This window comes from Rhineura floridana, chromosome 4 (genome assembly GCF_030035675.1).
Source record: "Rhineura floridana isolate rRhiFlo1 chromosome 4, rRhiFlo1.hap2, whole genome shotgun sequence".
Lineage (NCBI taxonomy): Eukaryota > Metazoa > Chordata > Lepidosauria > Squamata > Rhineuridae > Rhineura > Rhineura floridana.
The window spans coordinates 56,268,329-56,280,326 of record NC_084483.1 but is presented as its reverse complement, the minus strand read 5'-3'; the positions used below and the strand labels follow the sequence as shown (position 1 = coordinate 56,280,326).

The 11,998-nt window shown below is 44.4% G+C and overlaps 1 pseudogene; it reads left to right on the top strand.

Moving 5' to 3' along the window:
* Positions 1-453: 453 nt before the first annotated feature.
* LOC133384139 (deoxyribose-phosphate aldolase-like) overlaps positions 454-11,998 on the top strand; it is a 32,153-nt pseudogene continuing 20,608 nt past the window's right edge.

Genomic DNA, 11,998 nt, shown 5'->3' with positions numbered 1-11,998 from the left:
CAGGAAAGCAGCACCTTCTGAGCTATGCTTGGAAAAGCAAGGGGAAGGAGGAAAAACATCTGCAGGAATGTCTGAGGATGGTAGGAGCTCTGCCAGGTCCAGCTTTTAGAGCTCCAGGTAGGAGTTCTAAAAGCTCCCCAAGCTTTTATAAAACTCTCTCTCTCAAAAAAAAAAAAATAGCCTGAGCGTGTTCCAACCATTGTCTGAGAAAGCTCAGGTTGTGAATCAAGATAGGTAGAGAAGGCAACACTCGTCACTTGCCTTTCTTCCATGGGACTCCCAACCAGGCACTGACCTGACCAGACACAAATCCACTTAGCTTGAGCAAGGCTGTGGCCCCGTGTGCCTTCAGACCATACCTAAGAGTACTTTACTGCTTCAAAAAAAGAGAAAAGAACATGAATCACATTGAACACTCTAATGCACTTTATAAAGTGTTCATTTATTTGTGTCATGAGTTTGGCTGTTTTCATTGTGAATGGGATTATTGCGGTGATTTTGCCTATCAAGCATCTAATAGCTGCTAGGTACCAGGGGCCAGACCTAGACCTTTGTTGGCTTGTGCAAATTTGGCTGAATCATCCAGTAGTTCTAAGGCATGCAGCCCAAATTCAGACAGAATGGGCCATGAAAAAGGACTGGTAGGCAGCTTGGCTTCTAAGAGTTGTCACCTGCATAAACCTCATCACCCTTTCAGGTGATGACACCCCTCCCAATGTCTGCAGATTGTGTTGCAAAGCCAAGGAACCCATTAGAGATAGGGTTGCCATATTGCCCAGTTAGCTGGGTTTTACCCGGATTCTAACCATGCAACCCTCCGCCTGCTTAGCTGACTAGGCGGCCTGGATTCCCAGCCTTCATTTTAAAAAAGTCTCCAGCCACCTTCTCCCTGTGCCACGTTGCAAACACACTGCTGGCCACTCTCACCTCTTCCTCAGCCCCGGCTATACGCCCCAGCGCATCTGCCTGCAGGACATGTGCCTGTTGCTATGCATGCCTTTGCATAGGGACTGTTGCTGGTGGCGCCGAGCAGATAGGCAGACGCGCAGGCTGGGTAATTGCTCAGAGGTGCGTGCGCACACATGGCTCCTTCCCTTCTGTGGTGGCAAAGCAGTCTCATCTCCAGGCCTGGGAAAGGCAAATGGTGGTGAGAGCAGCCCCTGTTGCCCACTGGAGCCAGCAGTCTGGTGGGGTGTGGCCATTGTATGAGGGCAGTGGGCAGAGGCGCTGAAGAAGACAGAGGAGGAGGGTAAGTCCTGCCTGTTCTAGCTGGACACTGGCTTACTCCTGCATTGTTTAACATTAAGTGTCAGCCAAATACTTTTCAAATCAAGGAATGATATTCCTGGTTTGCTTGTTGTTGTTGATGATGATGTTTTTATTACACATTTAAGGTCTCTTCTCCCCCCCCCCAATTTTATTTCTATTTATTTTATATTTCCCCAATATCTTCCCCTGGCTGTTTTTATATATTTTAAATATTTTTAGATTAAATAAATAGGAAATCATAATTATCAACCTCCCTAAAAGCAATTTACCTATCCTTATGTTTTGGCAAAGTGATGATGTGAAGGCATGCTGGTGGAACAAGAGGCCATGTCTGAGGCATGTTATAAGGTGTTTGAGGACTGTGTCACACATTACTTTTTGAGACCTGTAGATTCATGTTGGAAAGAACACATGCATTATTGAATGGTGGCTTGGGTGCTGTTTTTTCAGTCTAAGGTGCATAAACAGGGAAGGTGATACATCATCTGGCATACATCATAACGTGAGGATGAAAAACATTTGGATCACCATTCACTTGTTTACTTTTATCACTCTTGAGACCATTTCTTATATTACTTTTTCATACACAGAAATTTAATATTTGTATAGGAAAAAGTATTTTGTAAAATATGAAGGACAGTGGCTGCCCAGTCAGTATAACCACTGTACAAGATCTACTCAGCCACTGTAATTACCTTTTTGTTTTGAGTGCCCTGTTGTCTGGGTCTTGGTTCAGGTGTGTATCCAACTTTGATGTGCTTATGGAAGGGGTGTGCAAGTAGTGCGCCCCCCCAAGTGTGGAGGCTTGGACGAACATTGTGTTATGGAAAACCAAAGTCTGTGTGAAAGTACATATTTGGAAATGCCATCAGTGTGATTCTAAGCATGTTTAATAAATAATGTCATATTGAACTTGCACTCCACAAAATATTTTACGGTCATATCCATAAGCACCAGGAGTGTAGTTGCCCAGGGTCTCAGGGGGTCTTAGTCCCCCTGCGTTTTTAGGAGCAGGGTCCCTATGTCTCTAAGCATCCTACAAACCAATCAGCATGAAAAGGGAGTATGTTAGTCACTCAGAAGAGTCTTCTAATATGTGTCATTGTCCATTCCTGCTGATTTGCGCCAATCAGAGTGAAAGGAGGTGAGTCAGCCACTGAGAAGACTCCTTTCAGTTGCTAAAACTCTCCACTTTCATGTTGATTGGCTCCTAGAGATGTTCATTGTTGTGAGAGAATGCATTAGCAAGGATCTCATTCTTCATCCAGGAACAAAAAAGGTTGTGTGTGGCTGTAACTATCATGAAGGAATCCTGCACTTTGGAATTTGCTACTACTACTCTGGAGACTTAGAGCAGATAACACATTATTAAGAATCACTTTCCACAACTGAAAGGAGGTATGTCCACATGTGTGTATCCCAGGCACCTAAATGAGGGGTGAGAGTAGCATAGGGACAGATGTCTTATACCAGGGGTTCCCAAACTTTTCTTCCACACAGACCACTTGAAAATTGTTGAGGGTCTGAAAGTATCTTAAAATTTGCTATGGGTATATGCAAGATAATTAACTCCCATTAGTAATAAGAGCAAGAATTTATAATTATTATTTTAACTAAAACAAGATGTGTATTAGTACTTTGACCATATATTTATTTTCTTTCTGAGCCCAGGACTGGGTCTTTCATGATGCCCGGGGGGGGTAGGAGTAGGAGAGTACTCGATAAGACAGACATCCTGTCATTGGTAATCCAATTAGCAAGGTATGTGTGGGGTTGTTGCACACTTCCTGGCCCAATTTCATTTTGAGTGGGGAGGTAGAACCTGTGTAGATGTGGTTGATCAAAGAGAGAAGGAATTTTGAGTTAAGGGAAGCTCTGCTTTTATAAAACCTAAAAAACATACAGATATTTTGAATGTCTGAGTGCCTGCACCAGTGGAATACTGGAGGAACTTGTGGAACTTGCTGCTACAATATTTAGAGCTGAGCATGTTGTGTGAAAGACTCCTTTTTCTAACATTTTGGCTTCTTGCTTTTCTCCACCCACTACATCTCTGAAATATATATGTAATGCTTAACTGTACTGAGGTGGAGGTATGATTTAGCTGTGGTTGCTAACGTAAGAGAGACAGAGAGAACCAGTGTTGTGAAGTGGTTAAGGTGTTGGACTATGAACTGGGAGACCAGGGTTCGAATCCCCACACAGCCATGAAGCTTACTGGGTGACCTTGGGCCAGTCACAGTCTCTCAGCCTCAGAGGAAGGCAATGGTAAATCACCTCTGAATACTGTTTACCATGAAAACCCTATTCATAGGGTTGCCATATGTTGGGATCTTTCCATTTTTCACTAACATAATCCTATTGATTTTACTTATAAATAAGCCCCACTGTGTCCATCTAAGTGGGTATAGAATTGAACCCTGGTCTTCAAGGTTCTAGTCCAATACTCTAACAATTACATTTATACAATCACAGATACTCATTTTAAATATTTTTAATTTAAAAATAGATTATCAAGTTGCCCAAATGTGTCTTGTCTTCTTTTTATGTTTAACTTGAGTTCTTTGCATGGTGTAGGGTTAACATTGGGGGAGAACAGCACTCTTGTGCCTTTAACAGGTGTGTGGCAGGCAGAAATTATTATGAACTAAGCGTGCATTTGGATGAACAAATACAAGATACAAAAGCAAATCTCTCTTTATAAAAGGCCGAGATATTAATATTTGCATTTTTCAGCCCTGCCCCCACCCTGTTAAATGGTGCTTACTCCCAAGTAAAGTTGTGTTGGAATGCAGGCTCACTCACCCTGTTTATTTTTTTATTTAATTTATTTATTAGGCTTTTATACCGCCCGACTAGCAATAGCTCTCTGGGCGGTGAACACAAAGAATACAATAAAATCACACAATATGATACAGCAAAACATATAAAAACAGTCAAAAATCAATTACAACAAAATTTTACAAATTAAATTAACTTAAATTAAAATGCTTCAGAGAAGAGGAAGGTTTTAACTTGGCGCCGAAAAGAAAACAACGTCGGCGCCAAGCGCACCTCCTTGGGGAGACTGTTCCACAGTTCGGGGGCCACCACTGAGAAGGCCCTAGATCTTGTCACCACCCTCCGGGCCTCTCTATGAGTCGGAACCCGAAGGAGGGTCTTCGTAGTAGAACGTAGTATACGGGCCGGTTCGTATCAGGAGAGGTGTTCCAATGAGTATTGTGGTCCCGCGCCGTATAAGGCTGTATAGGTTAATACCAACACTTTGAATCTAGCCTGGAAGCATATTGGCAGCCAGTGCAAGCGAGCCAGAACAGGTGTTATATGCTCGGACCGCTTGGTCCTTGTTAGCAGTCTGGCTGCCGCATTTTGCACTAGCTGTAGCTTCCGAACTGTCTTCAGAGGTAGCCCTACGTAGAGTGCATTGCAGTAATCCAAACGCGAGGTTACCAGAGCATGTACCAATGATGTAAGCTCCTCCTTACTCAAATAGGGATGTAGCTGGGCTACCAACCGAAGTTGGTAGAACGCATTCCTTGCCACCGAGACTACTTGAGCCTCAAATGAGAGGGAAGAGTCTAAAAAGACTCCCAAACTACGAACCCACTCCTTTAGGGGGAGTGTAACCCGATCCAGGACAGGGTATATATCCACCATCCGATCAGAGAAACCATGCACCAATAGCATCTCAGTCTTGTCTGGATTGAGCCTCAGTTTGTTAACTCTCATCCAGTCCATTGTCGCGGCCAGACAACGGTTCAGCACATTGACAGCCTCACCTGAAGAAGATGAAAAGGAGAAGTAGAGCTGCGTGTCATCAGCATACTGATGACAACACACTCCAAAACTCCTGATGACCTCACCCAACGGCTTCATGTAGATATTAAAAAGCATGGGAGACAAAACTGACCCCTGCGGGACTCCATATTGGAGAACCCATGGTGTCGAGCAATGTTCCCCAAGCACTACCTTCTGGAGACGACCTGCCAAGTAGGAGCGATACCACTGCCAAGCAGTACCTCCAACTCCCAACTCCGCAAGCCTCTCCAGAAGGATACCATGGTCGATGGTATCAAAAGCCGCTGAGAGATCAAGGAGGATCAACAGAGTTACACTCCCTCTGTCTCTCTCCCGACATAGGTCATCATACAGGGCGACCAAGGCTGTCTCGGTGCCAAAACCAGGCCTAAAACCCGATTGAAATGGATCTAGATAATCAGTTTCATCCAATAGTGCCTGGAGCTGGCCAGCAACCACTCGTTCCAAGACCTTGCCCAGGAATGGAACATTCGCTACTGGCCTGTAGCTGTTAAAATTTTCTGGGTCCAAGGAAGGCTTTTTCAGACAGCCAGGGACCACTCCCTCTCGTAAAGAGGCATGTTGCCTGGCAGAGCCTCTATTCAGCAAGTCAGAAAAGGCTACACACACACACACACATTCACTAATAGGCAAAAAACCTTGCGGTTTAAGAATGTATCTATAGCCCACAGATATTTCTACCAAACTTTAAAAAGCAGGGAAATTGGGCAGCTATAGTGAATGCACCAGGGGAGCAGGAGACCTGAACTCCTCTCTCAGATATTGTACTGCCCTACAAAGTTGTCAAAATGCAAACACAATTTGGATTGGTTTTTCACAGTCCAATCCACTTCCTGTGTAGCTTGGAAGAATTTGGTAGCATGTGCCTCTGAGCATATGGTGAGTGGTGGCAACACCTGCCATCTCCAAAGATGGAGAATTATATTTTTGTATGTTTGTTGGTGTTCTTCTTACTTTGCTTCTTTCCTGTGTTACTAATGTTTCTACAGAGAATCTAAACTAGAAAAATTTATTTCCTTCATTATTCATCCTAGAAATCTGTGTCAAATTTATTTTTATTAATTTCAAAGCCTTTTTATTGGTTAATGTCATATGATGGTGAAGATAGCCTTTTTTGTTTCAAACTGGAGGTTATGGTCTATTTCTATTTTGGGTGCATTAACAGTTGGACCTGAAACTGCAGTTTAATGTAAAATCAGACTGATTCCAATATGCTGCTACTTTAGCAATGGCTCTAGTTGTTGGAAAAAAGAGAATGCATGTTTTCAGCCTGCTATGTTTAAACCACTTTATTTAAGGCAAGGTGTTCACAATCAATTAAAAACATAGAGCACACCTAGAAGTTTGCTAGAATATATTTCACCTCCCACTGTTTTATTTTGTGCAAATTGAGACACTCCTGAGGTCCACTGGAGATTATTTTGCAGACGTCAGTGCCATTATTCCACAATTATGTTTGGAGTTTTTTTAATATAAATTTTGCAAAGTGTTGCTGTACTTCACATATTCATAGAAACAAAAGCAAAAGAAAATGATTTCCTATAGAAAACTTCACTAAAATTGCAAAGTAAATCAGACATATTTAAAGTGACCATCTGAACAATATCAGCTGTCTTAATAATGTTGCTTCCTCCCGGCTAAAACAAGATCAGCACAGGACATATCTGTGATGATCCTGTATTAGTGTAAATATGGTAAGTGCTGGTTGTATAGGAGATACATGGTAAGTGGAATGAAAGAGGAAGGGGGAATGAATGGGCAGTAGAATGCTGGATGATTGGCTGAATGTTTAAAATGGCTGACAGTATAAATGAAAGGATGTCAGGTAAATCTGGGTGGATGTGAGGTGGACGTTGGTGGACTTGAGTGGGTTTAAGAACATAAGAACATAAGAAGAACCTGCTGGATCAGGCCAGTGGCCCATCTAGTCCAGCATCCTGTTCTCACAGTGGCCAACCAGGTGCCTGGGGGAAGCCCGCAAGCAGGACCCGAGTGCAAGAACACTCTCCCCTCCTGAGGCTTCCGGCAACTGGTTTTCAGAAGCATGCTGCCTCTGACTAGGGTGGCAGAGCACAGCCATCATGGCTAGTAGCCATTGATAGCCCTGTCCTCCATGAATTTGTCTAATCTTCTTTTAAAGCCATCCAAGCTGGTGGCCATTACTGCATCTTGTGGGAGCAAATTCCATAGTTTAACTATGCGCTGAGTAAAGAAGTACTTCCTTTTGTCTGTCCTGAATCTTCCAACATTCAGCTTCTTTGAATGTCCACGAGTTCTAGTATTATGAGAGAGGGAGAAGAACTTTTCTCTATCCACTTTCTCAATGCCATGCATAATTTTATACACTTCTATCATATCTCCTCTGACCCGCCTTTTCTCTAAACTAAAAAGCCCCAAATGCTGCAACCTTTCCTCGTAAGGGAGTCGCTCCATCCCTTTGATCATTCTGGTTGCCCTCTTCTGAACCTTTTCCAACTCTATAATATCCTTTTTGAGATGAGGCGACCAGAACTGTACACAGTATTCCAAATGCGGCCGCACCATAGATTTATACAACGGCATGATGATATCGGCTGTTTTATTTTCAATACCTTTCCTAATTATCCCTAGCATGGAATTTGCCTTTTTCACAGCTGCCGCACACTGGGTCGACATTTTCATCGTGCTGTCCACTACAACCCCGAGGTCTCTCTCCTGGTCGGTCACCGCCAGTTCAGACCCCATGAGCGTATATGTGAAATTCAGATTTTTTGCTCCAATAGGCATAATTTTACACTTGTTTATATTGAATTGCATTTGCCATTTTTCTGCCCATTCACTCAGTTTGGAGAGGTCTTTTTGAAGCTCTTTGCAATCCCTTTTTGTTTTAACAACCCTGAACAATTTAGTGTCATCAGCAAACTTGGCCACTTCACTGCTCAGTCCTAATTCTAGGTCATTAATGAACAAGTTGAAAAGTACAGGTCCCAATACCGATCCTTGAGGGACTCCACTTTCTACAGCCCTCCATTGGGAGAACTGTCCGTTTATTCCTACTCTCTGCTTTCTGCTTCTTAACCAATTCCTTATCCACAAGAGGACCTCTCCTCTTATTCCATGACTGCTAAGCTTCCTCAGAAGCCTTTGGTGAGGTACCTTGTCAAATGCTTTTTGAAAGTCTAAGTACACTATGTCCACTGGATCACCTCTATCTATATGCTTGTTGACACTCTCAAAGAATTCTAATAGGTTACTGAGACAGGACTTTCCCTTGCAGAAGCCATGCTGGCTCTGCTTCAGCAAGGCTTGTTCTTCTATGTGCTTAGTTAATCTAGCTTTAATAATACTTTCTACCAGTTTTCCAGGGACAGAAGTTAAGCTAACCGGCCTGTAATTTCCGGGATCCCCTCTGGATCCCTTCTTGAAGATTGGCGTTACATTTGCCACTTTCCAGTCCTCAGGCACGGAGGAGGACCCAAGGGACAAGTTACATATTTTAGTTAGCAGATCAGCAATTTCACCTTTGAGTTCTTTGAGAACTCTCGGGTGGATGCCATCTGGGCCCGGTGATTTGTCAGTTTTTATATTGTCCATTAAGCTTAGAACTTCCTCTCTCGTTACCACTATTTGTCTCAGTTCCTCAGAATCCCTTCCTGCAAATGTTAGTTCAGGTTCAGGGATCTGCCCTACATCTTCCCCTGTGAAGACAGATGCAAAGAATTCATTTAGCTTCTCTGCAATCTCCTTATCGTTCTTTAGTACACCTTTGACTCCCTTATCATCCAAGGGTCCAATTGTCTCCCTAGATGGTCTCCTGCTTTGAATGTATTTATAGAATTTTTTGTTGTTAGTTTTTATGTTCTTAGCAATGTGCTCCTCAAGTTCTTTTTTAGCATCCCTTATTGTCTTCTTGCATTTCTTTTGCCAGAGTTTGTGTTCTTTTTTATTTTCTTCATTTGGACAAGACTTCCATTTTTTGAAGGAAGACTTTTTGCCTCTAAGAGCTTCCTTGACTTTGCTCGTTAACCATGCTGGCATCTTCTTGGCCCTGGCGGTACCTTTTCTGATCTGCGGTATGCACTCCAGTTGAGCTTCTAATATAGTGTTTTTAAACAACTTCCAAGCATTTTTGAGTGATGTGACCCTCTGGACTTTGTTTTTCAGCTTTCTTTTTACCAATCCCCTCATTTTTGTGAAGTTTCCTCTTTTGAAGTCAAATGTGACCGTGTTGGATTTTCTTGGCAATTGGCCAGTTACATGTATGTTTAATTTAATAGCACTGTGGTCACTGCTCCCAATCGGTTCAACAACACTTACATCTCGCAGCAGGTCCCGGTCCCCACTGAGGATTAAGTCCAGGGTTGCCGTCCCTCTGGTCGGTTCCATGACCAACTGGTCTAGGGAATAGTCATTTAGAATATCTAGAAACTTTGCTTCTTTGTCATGACTGGAATACATATGCAGCCAGTCTATGTCCGGGTAGTTGAAGTCACCCATTACTACCACATTTCCTAGTTTGGATGCTTCCTCAATTTCATATCTCATCTCAAGGTCTCCCTGAGCATTTTGATCAGGGGGAGGATAGATCGTTCCCAGTATTAAGTCCCTCCTGGGGCATGGTATCACCACCCACAATGATTCTGTGGAGGAGTCTGCCTCTTTTGGGGTTTCCAGCTTGCTGGATTCAATGCCTTCTTTCACGTATAGAGCGACTCCGCCACCAATACGTCCTTCCCTGTCCTTCCAATATAGTTTATATCCAGGGATAACCGTATCCCACTGGTTTTCTCCATTCCACCAGGTCTCCATTATGCTCACTATATCAATGCTCTCCTCTAAGACCAAGCACTCCAGTTCTCCCATCTTGGTTCACAGGCTCCTAGCATTAGCGTACAGGCACTTGTAAGCAGTGTCTCTCTTCAAGTGTCTTTGGCACTTGTGGTTTGGCCTGTGGTAATTTTGCTCTTCTGAATTTATATCCTGTGCCCCTGCTCTCACAATGCCTACTTCTAGGCCTACCCCTTTTAAAATTTCATCATTTCTTTGGTTTTTATCCCAGGGGGGAGGTTTATTCCGAACCGGACCTTTCTCAGCTCCTGTCGGGTTTCCCCCCTCAGTCAGTTTAAAAGCTGCTCTGCCACCTTTTTAATTTTAAGTGCCAGCAGTCTGGTTCCATTCTGGTTCAAGTGGAGCCCGTCCCTTTTGTACAGGCCCGGCTTGTCCCAAAATGTTCCCCAGTGCCTAACAAATCCGAACCCTTCCACCCGACACCATCGTCTCATCCACACATTGAGACTGCGAAGCTGGGCCTGTCTGGCTGGTCCTGCACGTGGAACCGGTAGCATTTCAGAGAAAGCCACCTTGGAGGTCCTGGCTTTCAGCATCCTACCTAGCAACCTAAATTTTGCTTCCAGGACCTCATGGCTGCATTTCCCCATGTCGTTGGTGCCAACGTGCACCACGACTACTGACTCCTTCCCAGCACTGTCTACCAAACTATCTAAACGACGGGCGATATCCGCAACCTTCGCACCAGGCAGGCAAAACACCTTGCGGTCTACACACCCATCACACACCCCACTGTCTATGTTCCTAATGATCGAATCACCCACTACAAGGATCCCTCCACCCCCTGGAGATATATCCTCGGCACGAGAGGACAGCTGCTCATCCCCCAAGGAATGGGTCCCTTCTAAGGGATCGTTTCCCTCTTCCTCAGCTGGATGCTCTACTTCCCCAAGACCATCGTTCTCCATGATAGCAGGAGAGCTATCATCGTTGGAGTGGGACACAGCTATAACGTCCCTGAAGGCCTCCTCCACACACCTCTCTGCCTCTCTCAGCTTTTCCAGGTCCTCCACCTTGGCCTCAAGGAAATGAAGTCGTTCCCGGAGAGCCAGGAGCTCATTGCACCGAGAGCATACCCACGACTTCTGTCCAACAGGCAGATAGTCGTACATGCAGCTGGTGGTGCAAAACACTGGAAAGCCCCCACAACCCTGCTGGCTTCTTACCTGCATAGTTTTGTTTAAGGTTTATTACGTCAATGGGTTGGAGACTGCGGTTCAGTTGAGGTCAGGGAACAGACGGGCAGAGTGGGGGGCACTGGCCTCCTCGCCCTGCTGCCGAACTCGCTCTGCTGCTTAACTCGCCTTGACGCTTTGTCAGCTGGGGCCTTGATGCTTCCTCAGCTGGGGCTCCCTCTAGCTTGAGAGAGTTGTTTGTCAGGAGAGCGTGGAGAAGGAGGGGGGTGGAGTTCGGATTAGTATTACATAAAACCATATGCTTATGTGCCTTATGAAGAAATCTTGTTATCTGTGTTATTTAATAAATACTTAATTTGGTTTACCAAAGGCCTGATCCTTGGCTGGGGTTTCACAGACCAGAAGGGAGGGTGAGGTAAATACCAAGGCTGAAGAGTGACAAATGGTGGCAGCGGGGAAGGGAAGAATAACACCACAAGTATTCAGAGCAAACCAGAATTATAAGCAGCCTGAGTAAATCAAAGGGATTGGGACAGCTTTAGCACTCAGTCACAGAGGTAACCAGATAGAGAGACTCAGGCAGAGTCTCTGGGACTACTGGTTATAGGACGTGACTGGTGGTGCTGCCTAGCAGGGGGATCTGTTAAGATCTGTGCTAGAGCGGGGAGAGAAACCATAAAAAAGGACAGTCCGGACTGGTGGAGTCCCTGGTGGTGCCTAGAGACAGGCAGTAACCACGAGCAGGTAGGAACCTGACAGGGAGAGCCAGGGAAGGGCGTCACAATATCTTCTATTATTTGGGCTGATTACAGGTGTTGCCACCACTCACCATATGCTCAGAGGCACATATTACCAAATTCTTCCAAGCTACACAGCAAGTGGATTGGACTGTGAAAGACCAACCCAAATTGTGTTTGCATTTTGACAACTTTGTAGGGCAGTACAAT